The sequence below is a fragment of the Panthera uncia genome, chromosome X, assembly GCF_023721935.1.
Source record: "Panthera uncia isolate 11264 chromosome X, Puncia_PCG_1.0, whole genome shotgun sequence".
Lineage (NCBI taxonomy): Eukaryota > Metazoa > Chordata > Mammalia > Carnivora > Felidae > Panthera > Panthera uncia.
In genome coordinates this window covers 10,430,949-10,451,724 of record NC_064817.1, presented here as the reverse complement: position 1 = coordinate 10,451,724, position 20,776 = coordinate 10,430,949, and the positions used below count along the sequence as shown (strand labels likewise).

At 44.1% G+C, this 20,776-nt stretch overlaps 1 protein-coding gene across 2 annotated transcripts in view; it reads right to left on the bottom strand.

The window, feature by feature from the left end:
* The window catches only part of GLRA2 (glycine receptor alpha 2), a 183,464-nt gene that overhangs the window by 13,035 nt on the left and 149,653 nt on the right, over window positions 1-20,776 (bottom strand). The window lies entirely within an intron of this gene.

Genomic DNA, 20,776 nt, shown 5'->3' with positions numbered 1-20,776 from the left:
TGGTAGTCTGTGATCGTGTATGAAAATTGCTGAGGCTTATAAGAAGCCTAGAAGAGGAAGACACATTGAAGATGCTGACCCATGTGCAGTTAAGATATATTCAATAGGCTGTGCCCTGCTATGACCGTCCTTGATCTCCTGGAAGTTTCTAGTCATTCTGATCCATTTTGAGAAATGCTTCTCTATTATAATCAACCCCACAGGAACGGTTTGTTTCGGGTGTATTTTCTCTTTCAGTTATCTTTGACTTGCAAAATATTTTATTTTATTATTTCTAAGGGTTTCATTTAAGCAGCAAGCCCCTTCTAATTCAAAATTAGAATTTTGAAGATTCTAATATAGCGTATGTAAAACAGAATATAAAATAAGCTCCCAAATAGTAACGTATAACCTCACATTACATAAAGAATTAGGCACTGAATGGATGTATTTTTGGAGGTCAACACACCATGTTCCTGGAGTCCTACCTTTATTCCCTTTTGACCGCCTAGAGGCTGCAAGCAGTAATATCAGCCTTCCAAGTAGCCACCTCTTTCATTCTTCTCTTCCCACCCTGTGCTCAATTTCTGCTGAAAGGAGCTCAGAGGGAGAGGAGTCAGTGCTATTGGGCGTCAAGGTTTGGTGAGCTGGTTGTCGCTGCAGGGAGCTAAGTAAAACTCCAGAGCTGAGGGCTCAATCAATAGGATTGGTTCTATGTTTGGTCTTGCCCTTGATCCCTTCCTCTCAACTTTGAAGAGACGTCATGATGAAATCACCCAGGTGTGACCTGGAGAAGCATTAGGCGCTTTTGACAGAGGGGCAGTGAGGCCTAGCCTGAGGAAAGACACCTCGGTGGGACAGCACTTCATTTTCCACAGCTGCAGAACAGACCTATTTTCTGCAAAACTATAAACCTGCTTTCTCTGGCCAGTCATGATTCCCTTCTGAATTTGAATGATCCCGATAAGCTGGGTCTTCTCAAATGAATATGGACCGTAGGTTCTATTGTAAAATTAGCAGTTCCCGAAGCATGTGAGCACCGTAAACCGTCAGGAGGCACTTGCGTGGCGCTTCTCCCAAGGACATGCAAAGCAGGGAAGTGAACCAGAAACACAATCTCTGCTCCATTATTCTGGATTATTATTTAGTTTTGCAGATCATCTCTGCCCTAGCTCTCTTCTCCCTTCCCTGCAACTGTTTGCTCACTAGCACTTTGACTCTAGCTTCTGGCAAGCAACTCTTACAAAAAAAAAAAAAAAATAGAAGAAAGAAAAATGGAAAATAATAGGTAAAATGAGGTGCCCCCCCCCCCCCGCTGGAGTATCTGTAGTGTATCTCCATGATCTCCCCTTCCCTCTGCTTCATTACTATGGTTACCAGATTTAAGATTTCAGACAGAAACTTGTCTGTAGGCCCGGAGGGAAGATTGATTGCAACAAACACAGAAGACAGAGATTGGGCCCAATTTGAAAATAATATCGCTCTCTGTTGATCTAATTGTTAACCAGTTGAGTTTCTGGTTAATAAAGTGGTTGAAGCTATGTCGAATCTGCGTCCTTGTCCCTTTCCTTTTCAAAGATGTCAGTACAAAAGTCCTAATCAAAGGCCAAGAGTAAACCTTGTGTGGTTATAAGAAGATATATTTTCATGGAAAATAGACTTAAGTTCTGGGTAGGCACCTTTTCTCCCCTCAGCTTGGGCCTCCTTCTAAGGCAGATGTCACACCCAACTGAGGAGGACTCAGCTCTCAAGCTGCAGGCACAGGTTACCACATGATGAGCCCACAGGGTCATGGGCATCCCAGTCCTCAGGTAGGGCGTAGGTGTGGGCTGGTAAGGCAGGCACAGGGGGCTCTGGGAGTTTGGGTGCGGTGCGGTAGTTAGTGCAAGGGCCACCTCCTGTCCCTGCCGTCAGACCCCAGCTGCTGGGCCTGTGATGGATTCCTCTGTGTATCTGTGAAGGTTTGCACCACAGAAGTTCTGGTGAACTTGTCCGCTTGGCCTGAGACAGGCTGGAAGCACCTTATTGCCATGACCCAAAGTAGGACACATATTTTCCAATGACATCCGGGACACGCACACACACAGAGACTCCCACACACGTTAGTTTATCTAACAGAAACCAAAGTTTCACAAAGTCGTATTTGCTTTCCCAAAACGGGATGCATGCCGATATTTTCTAATTTTCTCCCAGTGTTTATTTTTCAAAAAAGCTGCTGTTGAGCTACTGAACTGGCTTCACGACCCACGAGTCCATCATACCCCACGGTTTGAAAAGTACTGCATTTAATGGTCTTAATTGGCTTCTTCACTGTCAGTTCTCATTCGTCAAATATTTACTGAGCGTCTAACATATGATAGGCCTGTGGTAGGCATGGGGAAATCTAAGAGAGAGACTTCTAAGTAAATACGTAGGAGAGTCTTGACAAAGAGTCAGCTGTTCCGTTGAAACTCATTGCAGCCATAATCCGTCATGCTTAAGAAGGTGCTGGGACTTCACAGGAAATCTGAGAGGTGGCCTGCTATGTAGCAGGTGTTGTGCTTGGCCCTGAGACTTCCTGCTGAGTCCTAGGCTCTATGTGTACCCGGCTTTTGGTTGATTTTTGCAATAAGGTAGCAGTAATGCTTCAGGTCTTCGGGAGCCTCTCGGAGCTTCTCGGGAGAAGAACCCCTCTGTTATGAGGCATGAGATCCAGTGTTCAAGGTTTCTGAATTCACTTGTGTGCTTATCCAAGTTGCTTTCCTCCAGGATAGAGATGCAGACCCTGTTGGCAGAGATTGCCAGGCCCTTTATAATCAGGCCCCGATGGAGTTTGAGTTTCGTTTTCTGTTTCTTTTTTAATGTTTATTTATTTTTGAGAGGGCAGGAGCAGAGAGGGAGGGAGACAGAGGATTCGAAGCAGGCTCTGCACTGTCAGCCCCCCCATCCCCTGCCCCCCCACGCGGGGCTCAAACTCAGGAACCACGAGATCATGACCTGAGCTGAAGTCAGACGCTTAACGGTCTGAGCCACCCAGATGCCCCTCGACTTTCACTTTCCATCATTTCTCATTCCATATCCTGTACTTGGGAAACTCTCTGTTCCCTCAGTGGCCCAAGCTTTTCCACATCTCTGGGCCTTTCCATGTCCTCTTCTTTCTGTCCAGTGGTTTTCTTTGACTTTTGTCTGCCTGCTGAATTACAGTTCAAACTTCCATCCTTAGCTCCAATTCTAGCTCTCTGCAGGAGGCTCTTTCCTCCTGCTTTTTCACCTGTTTAGCAGTAGCCACACGTTTTTTTTGTATTCTGTCCTAAATGCTTGCTTTTATTAGGTTGGCTTTTTAATTTTTTTTTAATGTTTATTTATTTTTGAAGGAGAGAGACAGAGCAGGAGCGGGGGAGGGACAGAGAGAGAGGGAGACACAGAATCTGAAGCAGGCTCCAGGCTCTGAGCTGTCAGCACAGACCCCGACGCGGGGCTCGAACTCACTAGCTGTGAGATCATGACCTGAGCCGAAGTCGGACGCTCAACCGACTGAGCCACTCAGGCGCCCCGAAGTTGGCTTTTAATAATACAGTTGTGAGTCTTTTGTGCACTAAACAGTAGGCAATTAATCAAAATAATACATAGGATCATTTTAAAGAGTCAGAGGACATTTTCCATGAAAAGGAGAAGATAAGTTTACATAAAGAGCTCATTCTATTCCAGGTAGCTGTCTGTTCCTATTCCCACAGATTTGTGAGTTGGGCTAGAAGTTAGAGGCCAGTGGCCTGGATTCTTAAGAAGACGTAGCTAAGTTTACAGTGTGTAACGTACTGTCTATGGGACAACGTGACAGGCTCATTGCATTAAAAGATGAATAATGAACAGCTCCTGATGTTTAGATTTCTGATGACATTTTCCTGAGGGTTTTTATTTTTTTTAATGTTTATTTATTATTGAGAGACAGAGCATGAGAATGGGAAGGAGCAGAGAGAGGAGACACAGAATCTGAAGCAGGCTCCAGGCTCTGAGCTGTCAGCACAGAGCCCGATGCGGGGCTCGAACTCACAGACCACGAGATCATGACCTGAGCCGAAGTCGGACGCTTAACCGACGGAGCCGCCCAGGCGCCCCTTCCTGAGGGTTTGTTTTTTTTTTTTAAAAAGAAAACAGGTGAAGGGAAGAGAAAGGAAATATTTGGTGACTGCTGGCTGTATGCAAGGCACTGTCGTTTACATGCATACTCTTGTTTACTTCTAATAGTAATTCCATGACAAAGGGCTTTATTAGACCCTCTTTACGGACGAGGAAACTAAGACCCAGAGTGATTTGACCATGGCTCACTCCAAATCACACAGCAAATATAGTACCAGCCAGGATCTGAATTCAGCCAGCAGGACTCCTAACAGCAGCTCATTTCACTACACCCGCTTCTCTCTCACCTCTTTCTCTGTATGATTTGAAGCAAAAAAGATATATATATATTTTTTAAGAGGACAGAAATTCACATGGCAGAATTATTCCAGAAAAGGGTGCTCTAATGAAACATGTTGACAGGATATTTGGCTAGGATGAAGAAAGCTGGCTTTATGACAGGGATTTTTACAAGTTTTTTTTGTCCCTTTTATCAATCTGTCCTAAAAGACAGGAAGTGTGAAAGAGCATTTGACGATTCAATGATGAATTATGACATCTAGGGTCTGGCAGCCAGGAGTTGGCTGTCCAACTTTTAACAAGTCTCCTAAACTCTCTACGAAAATATCACTGCCAGACTACTTTAATTTAAAGCATTTTGTGCTTCCTGGAATAAAGTCATATGACTATTTAGAACAACTGTTTTACCATGATATGTGTGAGCACAGGTCAGTGTTGTTAACTAAGGTGAAACTCTTTAGCTTGGCATGGATTCTATTGGATGGCATTTCATCTTGTCTCCTCCTTGTGTATATGAACATAGAGCTGAGAGGGCACCTTTTCAGTTATAGGAAAAGGTGTTGTGTGGGGTTCTCATTTGGTTCCCAATACCAGAATGATAATCTCAGGCCACTGGACAGCTAGTGCTACTCTTAAGAAGATACGCATGTAAAAAAAAGCACAACATGTGATTATTCTATATGATTACGATCTTTCATAATTAAAATAGATAAGATTTTCTGAAAAACCTAAGCAGCCATAGTGATGAATTTAACATTTCTCATCAAGTGAAAATTAGTTTTATTTAGAGCTTTGGGGCACTGTCCCATGCCTTCATAGTGTGCCTTGTTTTAGATTGTATGTATTAAAATATCTGTATATTTTGGGGGGCAGGAAGAGGGAGACAGAGGATCTGAAGCAAACTCTGCGCTGACAGGCTGATAGCAGTGAGCCCGACGCAGGGCTCGAACTCAGGAACCGCAAGATCATGACCTGAGCCGAAGTCGGACACTCAACTGACTGAGCCACCCCGGCCCCCCGCAATATGTGTACATGTTTCAAATTGACTATTTGCAGTATGTTCTAGAGCAGCACTTCTCAAGTTTCAGTGTGCTGTTGCCCCCCCCCCCCCTCCAATCCCGGGGATCCTGTTATGATGCAGATTCTGATTCTGGTAGGTCTCAGGTAGAGCCCAAGAGTCTGCATCTCTAACAAGCTCCAGGGGACGCTGGTGCTGTTGGTCAGTGGGTGACACCCTAAAAAGCAAAGCTCTAGAGCACTGGTTCTCAAACCTGGCTGCACATTGAAATCACCTGAGAAGTCTTTAAAAAATCAAGATGGATTCATTTGTTTTCCACTCCCCAAAGGCACTAACTTAACTGGTCTGGGCCTGGAGAGCTTAAAAAGTTCCCGGGTGACCATCATGTCTGGCCAGGCTTGTGAAGTTTGCTCCAGTGGATTACCTTGTCTCTAGAAAATAGGAGGGCTCATTTCTGGTGTGACTTTTGTTGCTCTTGAATACATCCAGCAGCAGAGTGAAATCAAGTGGGAACATTTGGTAACTTAACCTTCTAGTGTTCACACCCACGTCAGCATCTTCAGAAGCAATTAAATTATATGCCTCCAAAAACTCATACCCCTCTTCCCAGGGCAAAGAACCATATCTTGCATCTGTTTTTTACTATCTGGTGTACATAAAAGAAGCTTACATAAAGAGCTAACTTACTAAAGAGGAAATTCCTAATTGAAAGGTTTCTCTGGCTGTATAATCTTTTGGGTTATGCTAGCCTAATTACTCCTGACAGGAGTGATAGCATTGTTCATAACCGCGTTGCAGTCCTGAAGCTAAACTTTTTTTTTTTCTCTCTCTCTGAAAACCACAGTCTTCTGTGAGTACAGCGTGTCTCTGTCCCTTTGATCAGGGTTTCTCAGCCTTGATACTGTTGCCATTTGTGCCGGATCATTGTTTGCTGTGGGTGCCGTGTCCTGTACCCTGTAGGACGTTTAGCAGCATCGGCAGCCTCTACCCACTCACCGCCAGGAGCTCACACAATCTCCCTCCTCCCCGCCCCCAAGTCGTGAAGACCCAAGAATGCCTGCCGACATTGCCAAGTGTCCCCTGGGGCAAGATCGCCAAGGGAGGCCGAGGCCGTGTTCCCGGGAGCCTTGATTGCCACCTCCTAGAGCAGAATTTTCATTGCCCGTTTAATCAGTTCATTCTGTTTTATTTATCTGGCAATAACCAGATGAGGTTAGAATAATTGACGGTTAACATTCCAAGACGCAATGAAGTGCCTTGGACGCCAGGTCCTCCTGGAGATTAGCCCCTGCTCGTCACCTGGAAGTGTTTCCCTTCCTAGGGATTGCCACCGCTCCAACTGGAACTCTAGTATGGTTCTTCGCATTCTCCGCCCCATAGTAGAACAAATTTGCACTTCATTTTTCTTCCTATGGATCTCGAAAGCTGCACGGAAACAGGTTTCAGGCAGTTTTCATCTCCTCACTTCCCCTGATCTACAACAGAACTCTGTACAAAGCAAGCAGTCTAAAAAATATCTGTTGAATAAACGAAGTGTAGGGTTTGTCCAGCGGCGCAGGGTGCAGACAGCGAAAACGAGACCGATTTCCGTATGCCCGCTTCTGCACAGAGGCCGGAGCATTTGTTTTCTAAATGGCCACACCTGCTTCTGATCATTCTTCAGTCAGGTGGGAAAGAACTCCAGCTTCGGTGTTTTGTCCCCAAATGAGCTTGTTACAAATAAGAATAATAATTGATGGAAGACAAAACTGTGATTAGGGAAGCACCAGACTTCTCTCTCGTTCTGTTTGATCTCCTTACAAGAGCCCAGTGATGGCGAGGTACCTTTGGCTTGCATCCCCAAGGAGGATTTCACAGCGACTAAGAGCTGGATACGAGGATCCCTGCCATCACAGCCTTTGTGAGATAACAGTAGAGCTGAAGGCACAGGCTTCATTTCGGGGACACAAAGAGAGAGAATTGTATTATGACACCTGTCAGGTTACTTGGAAAACCCAGTAGCACCAAATATTATCTCAATGCCAACTGCCAAGGACGACAGATGCAATGCAACTGTTTTTCTGTAATTTGGAGAAACTACTCTTCTGGTTTCAGGGATGCCATTCGCTGCTCCTTCTAGATCCCTAGCCCTCTGTTTCCACACCTTGGGCACAAAATGTATTCTAGGGTCTGTTTGGCATTTGGTGAGGAGGCAGAGGGTGCAGTTAAAGGAGACTGTAATTGTCGCCGGGCTCCTGGCCCAAAAGGCACTGCACCGTACTTTGCTTTTGTGGCCTCCAATATCCAATACAACACTGACACAAGGATTTGTGGGCAAGCAGTTTATTTGCGAGGTGGCACCCGAAGTGAGGTGAGGGAGGAGGGAAGCGGGACACAGAAACGAGGAAAGCCAAGGAAGGCCGAGTGAATCTTCAGCGCATTACTGTTGGCAAATGAGTTCAAACCTCTGAGTGACTCAGACTTGAACCTACCAAGGAGTGAGGAGGCTCGGTATTGAGCCACCAAGCCCCAGCTCTCACTGGTTCAGCGCCACTCCTGGGGCATTCACCTCCTGGCACTTCCAAACTGCCTCGAGCATGGATGGAATATACCAGAGTGGCCTGCGGACACGCTCAGACAGTCCTGGGAAACCATTGCTCTGTGTGGTGGTCAGAATGATGGCTACCAAAGATGTCTGTGTCCCCATCCCTGGAACTGGAAATATGTTACTTTAGAGGACAGAGGGAGCTTGCAGGTGTGATTAAGTGAAGGCATTAGACATGGAGGGAAAGCCTTAGGTTATCCAGGTGAACTTAATCTAATCACATGGCTCTTAAAAGTGGCGGACCTTTCTCAGCTGTGGTCAGAGGGAGATGGGAGTGTGGAGGAAAGGTTAGAAAGAGACAACATTGTTAGCTTTGAAGAAAGGGGGTTGTAAGTCAAGGAACGTGGGTGGCCTTTAGAAGTTGGAAAAGGCAAGAATCTGATTCTTCCCTAGAACTGTGTTATATAATTGAGACAAAGTGGGCCACGATGTATCGGCCCCTGGGTTGTTTATTTCTTCACTGCGAGCTGGGACCTGTTAGCTCAAAAGCCTGCTGACATCTCACATGTTACACATTGAATAACTTAAAAAAATTTTTTTAATATTTATTTTTGAGAGAGAGAGAGAGACAGAGCATGAGCTGGGGAGGGGCAGAGAGAGAGGGACACACAGAATCTGAAGCAGACTTCAGGCTCTGAGCTGACGGTACAGAGCCCGACGCGGGGCTCAAACCTGCCGTACGTGGGATCATGACCTGAGCCGAAGTTGGATGCTTAACTGACTGAGCCACCCAGGCAACCCTTTAAAGTGGCCCAAACAAGCAGATTTTTAGCCACCTAAAGCCTGCCTGCTTTGCATAACTCATGAAACCATGTTCAGCGTCTGCTGACCAGTGATAACATAGAGCCTTGTGATTTTAAGACCCTCAGCTGCCGCTGCCTTTTGAAGCTCTCTGACAAGGACACTTCCGAGCGCTGCTGAATGACATCACCTATACTGATAAGCCATCTCTCCCTTGGGAGTCCCTTTGCCCTCTTCCCTTCTGGGTGACAGCTCCTTGCTATAAGCCACCGGACCATCTCATGCGGTAAGTGACTTTCCCCTGCTCCGATGCCACCCCGCCGAGCTCAGCCCATACACCTTGTCGTGTGGTACTTCCTCGCGCGGCCATGTCTTTTTCCTTGATCGCCTTCCAGATCGCAAAACCCCCCACAAGCCTCCAGAAGCAATGCAGCTTTGCCAATACCTTCTGCTTTTGCCCAGTGAGGCCCATACTGGACTTGTGACCTCCGGAATTGTAGATCCTAAGTTTGTCTTGGTTTAAGCCACTAAGTTTGTGGTGATAAGACAGCAACAACGAGAAGCATTTCTTAATGCAAATAATTCAAACCACAAAGACCTTTCCATATTTATACTTGTTGAAGGAGAGCTTTGCTAAGGTTATAGTATGTATCCTAGATTTGGAAAAGTAATTCCAGCAAAATTACAAAAGGATTAACTCCTGTGTATTCATAATCTATGCATCTAGGGAGGGGCTTTCAGGTAGGTGTGGACTAATTATACAGTTAAAAGCATGTTTAAATAGAAATGCCAAAGTAAATATTTTCCTGATCTTGTGCCTCGTTCCGATCTGATGCTTTTATGGGGAGTGCGATTTCTACAGCCCAATCTGATTACTGCATCTGTAAAACAGATGGTGGTGTTGCCACGTCCGGAGCAGCTGAAGTCTTCCTCTCTCACAGGCCCCATGTCTGGGGGTCCGTCTTCTTTATGATGACCTTCGCATAACTGTTCCCTCAGCTGGAACATCCTCTTTAGCCCCTTTTCGCCTGTCCAACTCCTACTCCTACATCAGGACCCAAACGAGCGGTCACTTCCCAGGTACTACGAAGTGGAGGACCTGCTGTATCCTTGGTCCTCACCGAATCTTGCACTTGAACCTTGCCTGTAGCACATAGCATTCTGTATTGAAACCATTTGTCTGCGGGTCTGTCCATCCTAGCCAACAAAACACAGACAAGGCAAAAGGGAGACTAGTTGGGGCACCTGGGTGGCTTGGTTGGCTAAGCATCTGACTCTTGATTTCAGCTCACATCATGATCTCACAGTTGTGAGACTGAGCCCCCATTTGGGCTCCTCTCTGGGCATGGAGCCTGCTTGGGATTGTCTCTTTCCCTCTGCCCCTCCTCTTCACATATGCGTGCTCCCTCCCTCCTCCTCTCTCTCTCAAAAAGAAAACAAAAAAAAAGGAGACTAGTCGATACAAGTTTTTCTTCTCATTTTAACATTGAATTCCCTTTTAAAATTTTGTGTAGCAAATCTCTCAAAAGGGTCCATCTGCAAAACTGGAGCTGCAGCTAAGTTTGATGATTCTAGAAATATAAAGTATAATTGATGTTTACAGACCTGAGGTAACTTTTATTGCAAAAAAAAAAAAGTGGTAACTCCTGTATTGGTCACATTTTCATTTATATATAAAGTGTCCTTTCATTCTTACTCATCTCCTTTTTATGTTATATAGCCGTTGCTACCCCCTCTTGGACCTTCACAGGAGCCGTATTTTTGCCTCCCCATTGCCTTGAGGAGGAAGCCCAGCCTTCTTAGCATGGTGCAGAGTCTTTCCTTGCCTAGGACCTGCTCAGCTCTCCAGGCTCTTGTCTTGTTACTTATCTCTGAGGGAGCACAGGCGTTGGTTTGGTGCTTGTCTTAGCTGGCTTTTTCTAGAAGGCCCTGAGACCAGGATTTGAGTGCATGTAGTATATTTGGGAGGTGATTTCAAGAGGCACCAGTAGGGAGTGGGAAAGTGAGGCAGGGAGAGAAACCATATCAATTTAAGGGGCATTGGTAATCAGGTTAGAGTGTGGGTGATGGGCTCAATCCCACTGGGAGCCAGTATAGAACTTACCTCAGAGGGACAAGGAAGGTGGGATATTTATCTCCAGCCCCCAACTGTTGTTGGCAGAGAGTTGTTCCTGGAGTAAGGTCTCAGTATTTCCAGCATGCCCTGCAGAAGTTGAGCATGCTTCTGGGGCCAAAGACCCGTCTTCTCCACGCCATGATAGAGTGGAGCTTATAGTAGGAAGCCATCATTGTATATAGAAAGCAGGAGTGCCATGGGAAAAATGGGTGGAGCACTGACAGTGTTTACCACAGGGCCACCCCCAGTGTGTTCCCATAGCAGTCCTCTGGCCTCTATCACAATACTTGTCATATGTACACGGAAGGTGTGTCTGCTTATTAGTCTAGCTCTCCCTGGGCTGTGAGCATCCCCAGGGCAGAATCTGCTGGACTCTGTGGATGGCTTGTAGTAGGCGTGTGACACGTTTACACCGAGTGAGTGAATGAATGAATAAAATGAGATAGTCTGAAGAGATGACGTTGAGCGTGAGGGAAAGAAAATGACGAAGAAAATCCAAGACAGAGAAACAGGACATAGTAGGAAGGAACGTAAAGAAAATGGAGATAACGGTAAATAGTCTGAGATGGAAAAAAAAGAATTGGAGATACTAAAAAGATAGGCATTTCATTTGTAAGGCTGCTTCTGCACATCACTTTTTGCATCTTGCGAAGGAGAATTCCATATTGCAAGCCTTAAAATAAGTCTGTCATAATACCTAGCAAAATGGAACAAGCTTGGAAGAAAAACACCTCAAAAACATTTCAGGCCTCTGTGTCCCTGACAAGTACCAGCTCTCTAGCCTGGTGGTGTATGGGAATTGCAAACTACCGTGACATTTATTTATTCTTGCTGGCTTTCACAATTAAGTCCGAACTCCGAATCCACACAGGCCTGTTAAAGCTTCATCTAAACTCCTCAACCTTTAAGACAAAGAACGAACGCGCGTTCTAGCTCCCTGGGGAAGCAGTTACAACCTCTTCAACATCCTGCTTGCTAAGGAAGCAGTTGTTACCTTAATTAATGATCTACAAAATCCTCTTTAAACACCTTGTACAAACACGTGGCACAATATCGGGGCAAATGTTAAAGGACAAAAGAGCACATGTACTGCTCCCCTGTATTCTTGAAAGAAAAAGAAAAAAAGCTAAAAGCTAAGACCCTGGAGTTTCCTTCTCAAGGACAAGGAAAAGGGAGACCTGTAGGGATTTCCAGGCCAAAATGTCTTCATGAAATATTTCCTGTCAATCTTTTAAGGGCTAGTTTTTCAACAGGGAATCACTGGGGTTAGTGTCTTTGACATGACTATGGACACACTAGTAACAAGGGTGTGAAGTGATCCCAGCATCTTCATTACTGAACGCCGTGTTAGAAATGTCCCAAGCTCTGACCGGCTCAGTCCAGCTTGGGGCTGGCTTCCAGGAGCCTCTGTTTTACCTAGGCCGGCAGGGGATCCTCATGCAAACCAGAGTTCAAGCGGGACTGATCTAGAGCAGATCAGCAGGTAGCCCATACTCCAGCGGCAGGCTGCAAACTACTCGGTCCCGTCTGCAGGCGGGCGAGTGTGTTGGTTACTGGTTGGTCTCAATCCCTGTGCCTATCGCTGGTCCAAGTGGTGAGGATTCTTTTATGCCTACTCACGGTTTTAGTAACTGAGCCAGTTTACGAGTTCCTCGTAGATTCTTTCTAGAATGGTTGAAATTGTTGGTCTCTTTAACACCAACTGCGCCACCTAACACTCAACATCATTGTGTGTGCCTGTTGGTCCGGTAATCTCAAAAATAAGCTTTCATCGTGACTGTTCACACCACTGAGCATTCTCTAAATAGGTGTGATAAAGAACTTAATTTTTTCCTGCCCACATGCAAGCATCTTCATCGCCCAGAATTTGGATATTCAGGGTGTGAACCTAATATTTCCCAGATAAGGGCCCTGTCTCACTTCCTGTATGAAGCCATGCGTAGCATCATAGGCTGTGTGGATCCATGTGATTTATGTTTTAATGTAGCCAATCAGATGGTGTTTTCTTTCATACTCTGTGGGGTATTTGAATAAATCAAAATTTCAATGGTAGGCTGCTGGATAGAATTTGCCTTTTTTTAATGTAGGGGAAAGCATTGGCCATCGCCCAGTGAGCCCTGCCTACATACGAACCATGGAGGAATGGACTCTGAGGTTAGCAGAACCGAAAGTACTCCCCTGACTGAGTGGGCAGATGTATGTAAACCGTGTCTCCCTTGCAAATAAGAAACAAAAAATTAGGATATACTTCTCGATAAGAAACCAGTCTTAGCAATGTTCTAAACCAGGGTTTCCTCTACCATGGCACTATCAACATTCGGGGCTAGATAATTTTTCATTTTCTGGTGGTGGGGGGGGCTATCTTGTACACTGTAAGGATGTTTAACAGCATCCTGGCCTCTACTGCCCCTTGGGGGGCAAAATTGCTCAGGCTGAGAACCACTACTCAGCCTTTGGAGGGGAAGAGAAAAAGATGACAGACCTTGAGCAAGATTCTCAAAGGTGGATCCTATTCTACTTATATAGGTCAGCGGACTCATTTGCTTAGATTTGTGTATTTGATTAGGTTTAGTGGTATAAACATCTGCATTTCAATAGTGGCCTTTCAAACTCCCATTTACATTCTTACTGGGTTAGAAGGTTTTTTTTTTTTTTAAGTTTATTTTGAGGTGGGGGGGGTTGCTCAGAAGAAACTCACTTACCAGGAGATCATTACCTGAGATCATGACCTGAGCCGAAATCAAGAGTTGGATGCTTAATCAACTTAACCACCCAGGCACCCTGGTTAGAAGGTTCTTAATGGGTTCTCTACCTTTGGAAAAAGTGCCCTTGCACTTAGGAGGGAGTTTAGCTACAACCTGTATCAGTTTGAGATAAAATGGAAGAATTCAGCTTGCTCCTAATTCTTTCCACTTCTCTTGTTAGAAGAAGCACTAACTCATTATTTCAATACTCTGATTATAAAAATAGCTGTACGGAGATCACATCTGCTGTACAATCGAACTTTCCGTTGTGGAAGAAAGACAAGAGGGATGAAAATGGGGGACGGAAAATGTAGGCAGCCTATTGTGGCTACTTGAAGATGCTGGATTTTGATCTGTAGAACATGTTCCCCAGTAAATTGAACAAAAACTTTATGACCCAGAGTCTGGTACGTCGTGGTGGAGAAAGTGGCTATCAGAATGATCACTAAACATAGAATTTACCACATGCCAGCGTTTTTATTTTATGAGCTTTACTCGCGGGAACCCCCTTTATTCTCACCACAGTCCTATGAGGTGAACACTATTAACTCTATTTTACAGATGAGAAAACTGAGCCACAGAGAAGTTTTTGTGTTTAAGTAACCTGCCAAGGTCACAGGACTGGTAAATTACAGTGCCTCCATTTGAGTGTTGGCAGCTGAGGCCATCTTAGGAGGTGAAATCCGCAACTCCAAAACTTGAATCCATCTCCTAGGATACCCACCTCGGACGAGGCTACTCTGTGACCATGACAAAATCAGACAAAACAAGACCACTTCCTCACTTGGTCTAAGCACAAACAAAAACAAGGCCCCTATGCTCCCCACAAAATACTAATCGTCCCGCTCTTGGTTGAAGTGAGTGACTGCTGTGTCTTTACCAGTTTTATCCTCACATGAGTCTGCCCTTCTACAGGTAGAAGTTATTGATATCCCCACTGAATTATAGAATTTCCCCTGTTTTCTGACAGTATCCAATCTAGAGCAAATCCCTACTCCCTTAGACTTTCCTCCCAAATCGCCCCATTTACAGAGGACCCCTCACCCCCTGCTTCCCCTGGTGTGTGTGTTCCCTCACTGCAGAGTAAACCCACCTTGTTTAACTACAGCCTTCTTTCTTGTGGCCTTTGGCTGAAGAGTGTTGACACTACTTGTCAATGTTACAAAGCTAAAAGTGGTAGCTAATTTTCCAGATGATTAAATCAGTATCAAAAAGATTAATATCATCTAGAAAATGGGCCAAATTCAATGAAGTGAAATTTATAGCAATAAATCTGAAGTTGTTTGTTTACATTAGAAAAAAAAGTCAAGGGGCGCTTGGGTGGCTCAGTCAGTCGGTTAAGTGTCCGACTTCGGCTCAGGTCATGATCTTGCGGTTGGTGGGTTCGAGCCCCGTATCAGGCTGTGTGCTGACAGCTTAGAGCCTGGCGCCTGCTTCGGATTCTGTGTCTCCTTCTCTCTCTGCTCCTCCCCTGCTTGCACTCTGTCTCTCCCTTTCTCAAAAGTAAATACACTTAAAAAAAATTTAAAAAAAAGAAAAAGGCAAGCACTTAAGGGGAGATAACTTGATAGCTATTCATATTAACAATAGGGGAAAAAAAGACTTGGGAAATTAAGAAGCATTAGCATTAGGTCAAACTGAGCCAGTAATAGAATAGACTACTTAAAAGCACTATTGTAATTTAATACTCTATTGAAAACTGCAGCTAAAGAGGGGACATTACTGCTCCTTTGTGTTACGTGCTGGTCCCGCCCTGGCTCTCTTTCAGATTCTGTGACTCCTACTTCAAGGTGCTCACTAGCAAACCAGAAAAGGGTGATCAGTGTGCTGAGGGGCTTTAAGCCACATTACAGGAAGGACTAGGTCTGTTTAGCTCAGAAGATTTGAGAAGACCTGCCAACTCACCATCCTTAAGTGTTTGAAGGGATGTCTCCAGGAGGAGAGGAAGGAGATTTTTACCCCTAATGAGGAAGAGTGTCACCGTGGCCATTTGAAGACCCCATGGGTTTTAGATAAGCCACTCCAAGGTGACCATTTGCTCTGGGTCCTTGTCTTCTGGCCTTCACCATTGGGGGCCTCGTGTCCCATTGGAATGGGAAAATCTCAGGCCTTTGGAACAGTGGGGAGGAAATAGTGCAGGGTTTCTGGACCTACTGAGTGAAGGGACAAGGGCTTCAGCTACATTGTTTCCCTCCTGGGGGCATTGCATTCAGATTTGAGGCCAAAGCCCGGATAAAAATAGTTTATTGCCCTTGTAGGTTTATTTCCACTCAGTAAGTCAAGGAGAAGATGATTGGTTGAGAGCAAGATTCAGGTATTTCTAGGTAAGGTGTCATAAGTAATATCTCCCAATATCTTTCCAATCTTCTATAAAACATGGACAACAGTGGGTAGAAAGTGACACCTGTTATGAAAAGGAACAAATTGGGTACTATATGTACTTGGAATAGTGGGATGATATCAGCCCTATAGGATCAGGACATGATCTTTTGAGGAATTAGCAGTGTAGCTAAGAGTTAAAGGATAGATAAGGAGGAGGGAGAGAATCACAACAAAATGAGTACTGAATTTTTACTTTGCCAACTTACTGTCATCTGAGACCTTTTGATCAGGCCCTCACATTTCACCCTGTTGTCTAATCAGGTTGAAGCCCCATATTTTCTTCCTGGGAGGTTGAAGTCTAAATAGTGTGTTAACATTCCTTTTAAAAGGCAGCTTATCATGATGAGCACCGGGTGTATTATGGAAGTGTTGAATCACTATATTGTACACCTGAAACTAATATAATTCTATGTTGGCTAACTGGAATTAAAATAAAAACTTTAAAAACAAAGGCCGCTTATTAGGTGGCCTAAAAACCATACCGATGTTCTCAAGCAGCCACCATTTCTGTTTGGTCTCTGAAAGTATAATAAAATAAATCAGGGCTCTGTGGGCAACTGGAAATAACTGAAATCAGGCCTGATGCCAAAAGTCAGGCGTGGTGTGGCCAGATATGAAAAAGAAAGAGAGGTGGAAGGGAAAAAGTCAGGTGAGGCTTTAAAGTTCTTGTGGGGAAGTTGTTAGAAACATCACATGTCATGAAAACTTACTGGAGCTCAGGAGGTAACATAACGATAGGATTTTAGCCGGTAGACCTGGGGCGTCAGCTTCTAATAGACCCGGGGTGGCCCCAGCATAAGGATTTGCAAGTTGTGTCCCTTGACGATCTGGGCTCGATTGTTTCCAGGAAACTCTGCTTTGATAAAATTGACTGCTTTTCAAGATGGAGAAAAGATAATCTAAGCAAACACACCTAGTCACAAAGTACCTGGCTCCTCCTTGAAAGTGACCCCATTTTAAAACTGGATCATTTAGTAAACACCAGGTATTCTTCCCATGCGAGTAAATGTCATCTCATGGTTCTCTCAATACATACGTTCCTGGAATAAATCTTAATGCTAATGTCACTTTGGAAAGTGATTCACTCTTGTTTTTCTTATATGTTCTAAATAACCTGTATTATGTTGGAGAGGTAGGGTACCCACTGGGAAATTAAAGAGCTGACTTTTTTCATTGGGAATATTGAACATTTAAAAATGGTGTTTTTGTTTTAACTCAGGCCACAACCTATTAGGGTCTGTGAAAATTGAGTAGTTCAGGACTACCTGGTCCAGAACTAGGGCAAGGTAAGGCCTCAGGTGCAAAATGTAAGGTGTGCCAGAACCTCAGTTCTCCCAATCAATATTTTCATGCAGTATTAAAAAAAATTCATTGTTAATGCAAAAAATCCAAGGTGAACAATACATCAACATTTTAAATAACAGGATCTGACCCTACACTGGTGTGCTCACCCCACTCGCCTTACCCTAACCACGTCTGCATTTCAAAAACAGGACAGGGGCGCCTGGGTGGCTCAGCCGGTTAAGCATCCAACTTTGGCTCTGGTCATGATCTCACGGTCTGTGAGTTTGAGCCCTGCGTCAGGCTCTGTGCTGACAGCTCGGAGCCTCCTTCAGGTTCCGTGTCTCCTTCTCTCTCTGCCCCTCCTACTCACGTTCTGTCTCTCTCAAAAATAAACATTAAACAAATTTTTTTAAAGCAGAATAGACTATTAGAGTGCATTAGAGTTGTTTGTTTCAAGTATGTGTGTGTCTCAAAGATGCTGGATCATAATGTAAGATATAAAATGTGAATTCGGCAACAGCGGTTGAGGTCAGGGACTCTGGAGCCGGACTGCCTGTGTGTGTAGCTTTGGGCATTTTCCCGAAACTCCCTTTGCTTTAGTTTTCTCATCTGTAAGATGAAGATAAGAATACTGCCTTCATCTTTGACAGCATGACCATGTAATTTATCCAAACAAGGACAATTTGGAGAGTGGAAGATAGCACTAACAAACAATTCAGCCTGTAACGTGAAGTATTACAAAACAAAAATGCATTATCAAACAATAAAGTTATCCTGCAAAAAATGACCTAAGCGTTCAATTGTGTATATTCAGAAGCCCAACAGCAAGACTGCTCCGCGTCTTTTTTGTTTTTTGTCCATCAAACCGTGTATTCCCACCAAGCGGTGGCCTACTAGTGTCACGGATTTTTTGTGCCATGTTACGGACCAAGGCTGACACCCCAAGTGGCCAGCAGGATGGCAGTGTCCCAGTACTGACAGAGGCCAAAAGAAAGAACCCTTTATCTCCAGTCTCTTGTGTCCCAGGCACTTCATTTTGATAACAGCAAGCTCCCTTTGAGCTATCCTGGAAAGAAAGTGATATGACATTGCTTCTGGTAAGGGTCAAAAACAGAAGCCAGGAATAGTGATGGCTATTTTTAAGATTTTACTACATGTTAAAGTGAGAACTTGTCCACTGAACACGTATATTGCCCTCCCCCGCCCCCCCCAGAAGATTACACCATGACAGAAACCGGCTGTATAAAGTGGAAGTCAACCAAACCCATTTCAATTTATTTTAATGCAACTATTAATAAATTGTTTAAAATGAATAATCCATAACAAATGCTAAGTTACTATCAGGAAACCAGGCAAAACCAGGACTTTGCACCGTAAGCTGGGCTGTATGAGCAGACCAGTCCCCTAGCTGTTGTGGGGATTAAATCAATTACTATATGGAAAAGTGCCTAAAACAGTGCCTGGTATATAGTAAGCCCTCAATCAGTGGTAGCTCTTATTACCACTTTTTTCTTACCATGGTTTAGATTTAAAAGACTTAAAGTGCTGCCTTAGAGAAAAAGATGCCATTTCCTAAGGGATACATAATTGGAAATGTCTCCTCTTTCCCTCTCCCCTGCCCCAAATTTAATTGTCAATGAAAATCAGAGCCTTGACTGCAAAGGTCCAAACATGATCTGTTTTGTCCCCCACCTCCCTCTAAAATCTTAACTTTGTTCATTAAGCTTCGTATTTTGAATGGCCATTTTGAGATGCATAGTCAAAGTCAACATCTCCAGGCAAAACACATAAACTTGGATTTCTCAATTTTTTTAAGACAAAGCAGTGAAAACCAATGCCAGCTGGCATCTCTAAGGAATCTTCCCTTAATGCCCACCACTATCAGCCATTTCAGATGTCCTTCTTCCTCCTTTTTGCAGTGCCCATACTATCTTGCTGTCTTCCTTTCTCTTTTTTAATTTTTGTTTATTTTTCAGAGAGAGAGAGAGAGAGAGAGAGAGAGAGAGAAACTGCCAGAGCAGGGGAGGGGCAGAGAGCTAGAGGGAGACACAGGATCTGAAACAGGCTCCAGGCTGTGAGCTGTCAGCCCAGAGCCAGACGCGGGGCTCGAACCCAGGAACCGCGAGATCATGACCTGAGCTGAAGTCAGATGCTCAACCGACTGAGCCACTCAGGTGCCCCTATTTTTGACTTTTTGAGGAAACTCCATACTGTTTTCCACAGTGGCTGCACCAGTTTGCAGTCCCACCAACAGCGCACAAGTGTTCCTTTTTCTCAACAGCCTTGAAACACCTATTGTTTCTTACATTGTTGAATACCTATTCTTCTCAAATATTCCAAAAACTAGAAAAGAAAGCAAAACTTCCAAATTCACTCTATGAGGCCAGCATTACCTTGTTACCAAAAGCAGATAGACACCACTAAAAAAGAGAACTACAGGCCAATATCCCTGATGAACATGGATGTAAAACTTCTCAACAAAATACTAGCAAACGGAATCCATTAAAAAAAAAAATCATTCACCACAGTCAAATGGGAATTAATTTGGGGATGCAAGTGTGGTTCAATATTTGCAAGTAAATCAGCATGATACATCAATAAGAGAAAAGATAAGACCCATATGATCATTTCAATAGACGCAGAAAAAGCATTTGACAAAGTACAACTTGCATTTCGTGATAAAAAAAAACCCTCAACAAAGTAGTTTTAGAGGGAACATGCTACAACATAATAAATGCCATCTCTGAAAACCCCCAGCAAACATCATCCTCAATGAGGAAGAACTGAGAGCTTTCCCCCTAAGTTCAGGAGCAAGACAAGGATGTCCACTCTTACCACTTTTATTTAGCACACTACTGGAAGTCCTAGCCACAACACTCAGACAATAAAAAGAAATGAAAGGCATCCCAATGGGTAAGGAAGAAGTAAAACTTACACTATTTGCAGATGACAGGATACTATATATAGAAACCCCAAAAGACTCCATCAAAAAAATTGTTAGAAGTGTTAAATGAATTCAGTAAAGTCGCAGGATACGTAATCCATGTACCGAAATCTGTTGCATTCCTATACACCAATAATGGAGCGGCAGGAAGAGAAATTAAGCCAATGATCCCATTACAGCTACACCCAAAATAATAAGATACCGAGTAATATACCTCACCAAAGAGGTGGAAGGTCTGTACTCTGAAAACTGTGAAACGCTGATGAAAGAAATTAAAGATGACGCAAAGAAATGGGAAGACCTTCTATGCTCATGGATTGGAAGATTTCCCTAATAGCCTCCTGAACTGATCTGCAGCTGCTACTCTTGACCCCATGGACTATCCACTTGATAGACGGACATTTGCTATGTTGAAACTAATTCCTGCATTGTAGTCAGTTTGAATAAAATCCATTCCTTTATGACTGGCCTGCAAAGTCCTATATGAATCTGAAATCACCCAGTCCTCCAACTACGTTTCCTACTACTTCATCGCTCTTATTTTCTCCTACCTGCTCTTGTACTGCCCAGGTTTCTGCAGACTTCTCGT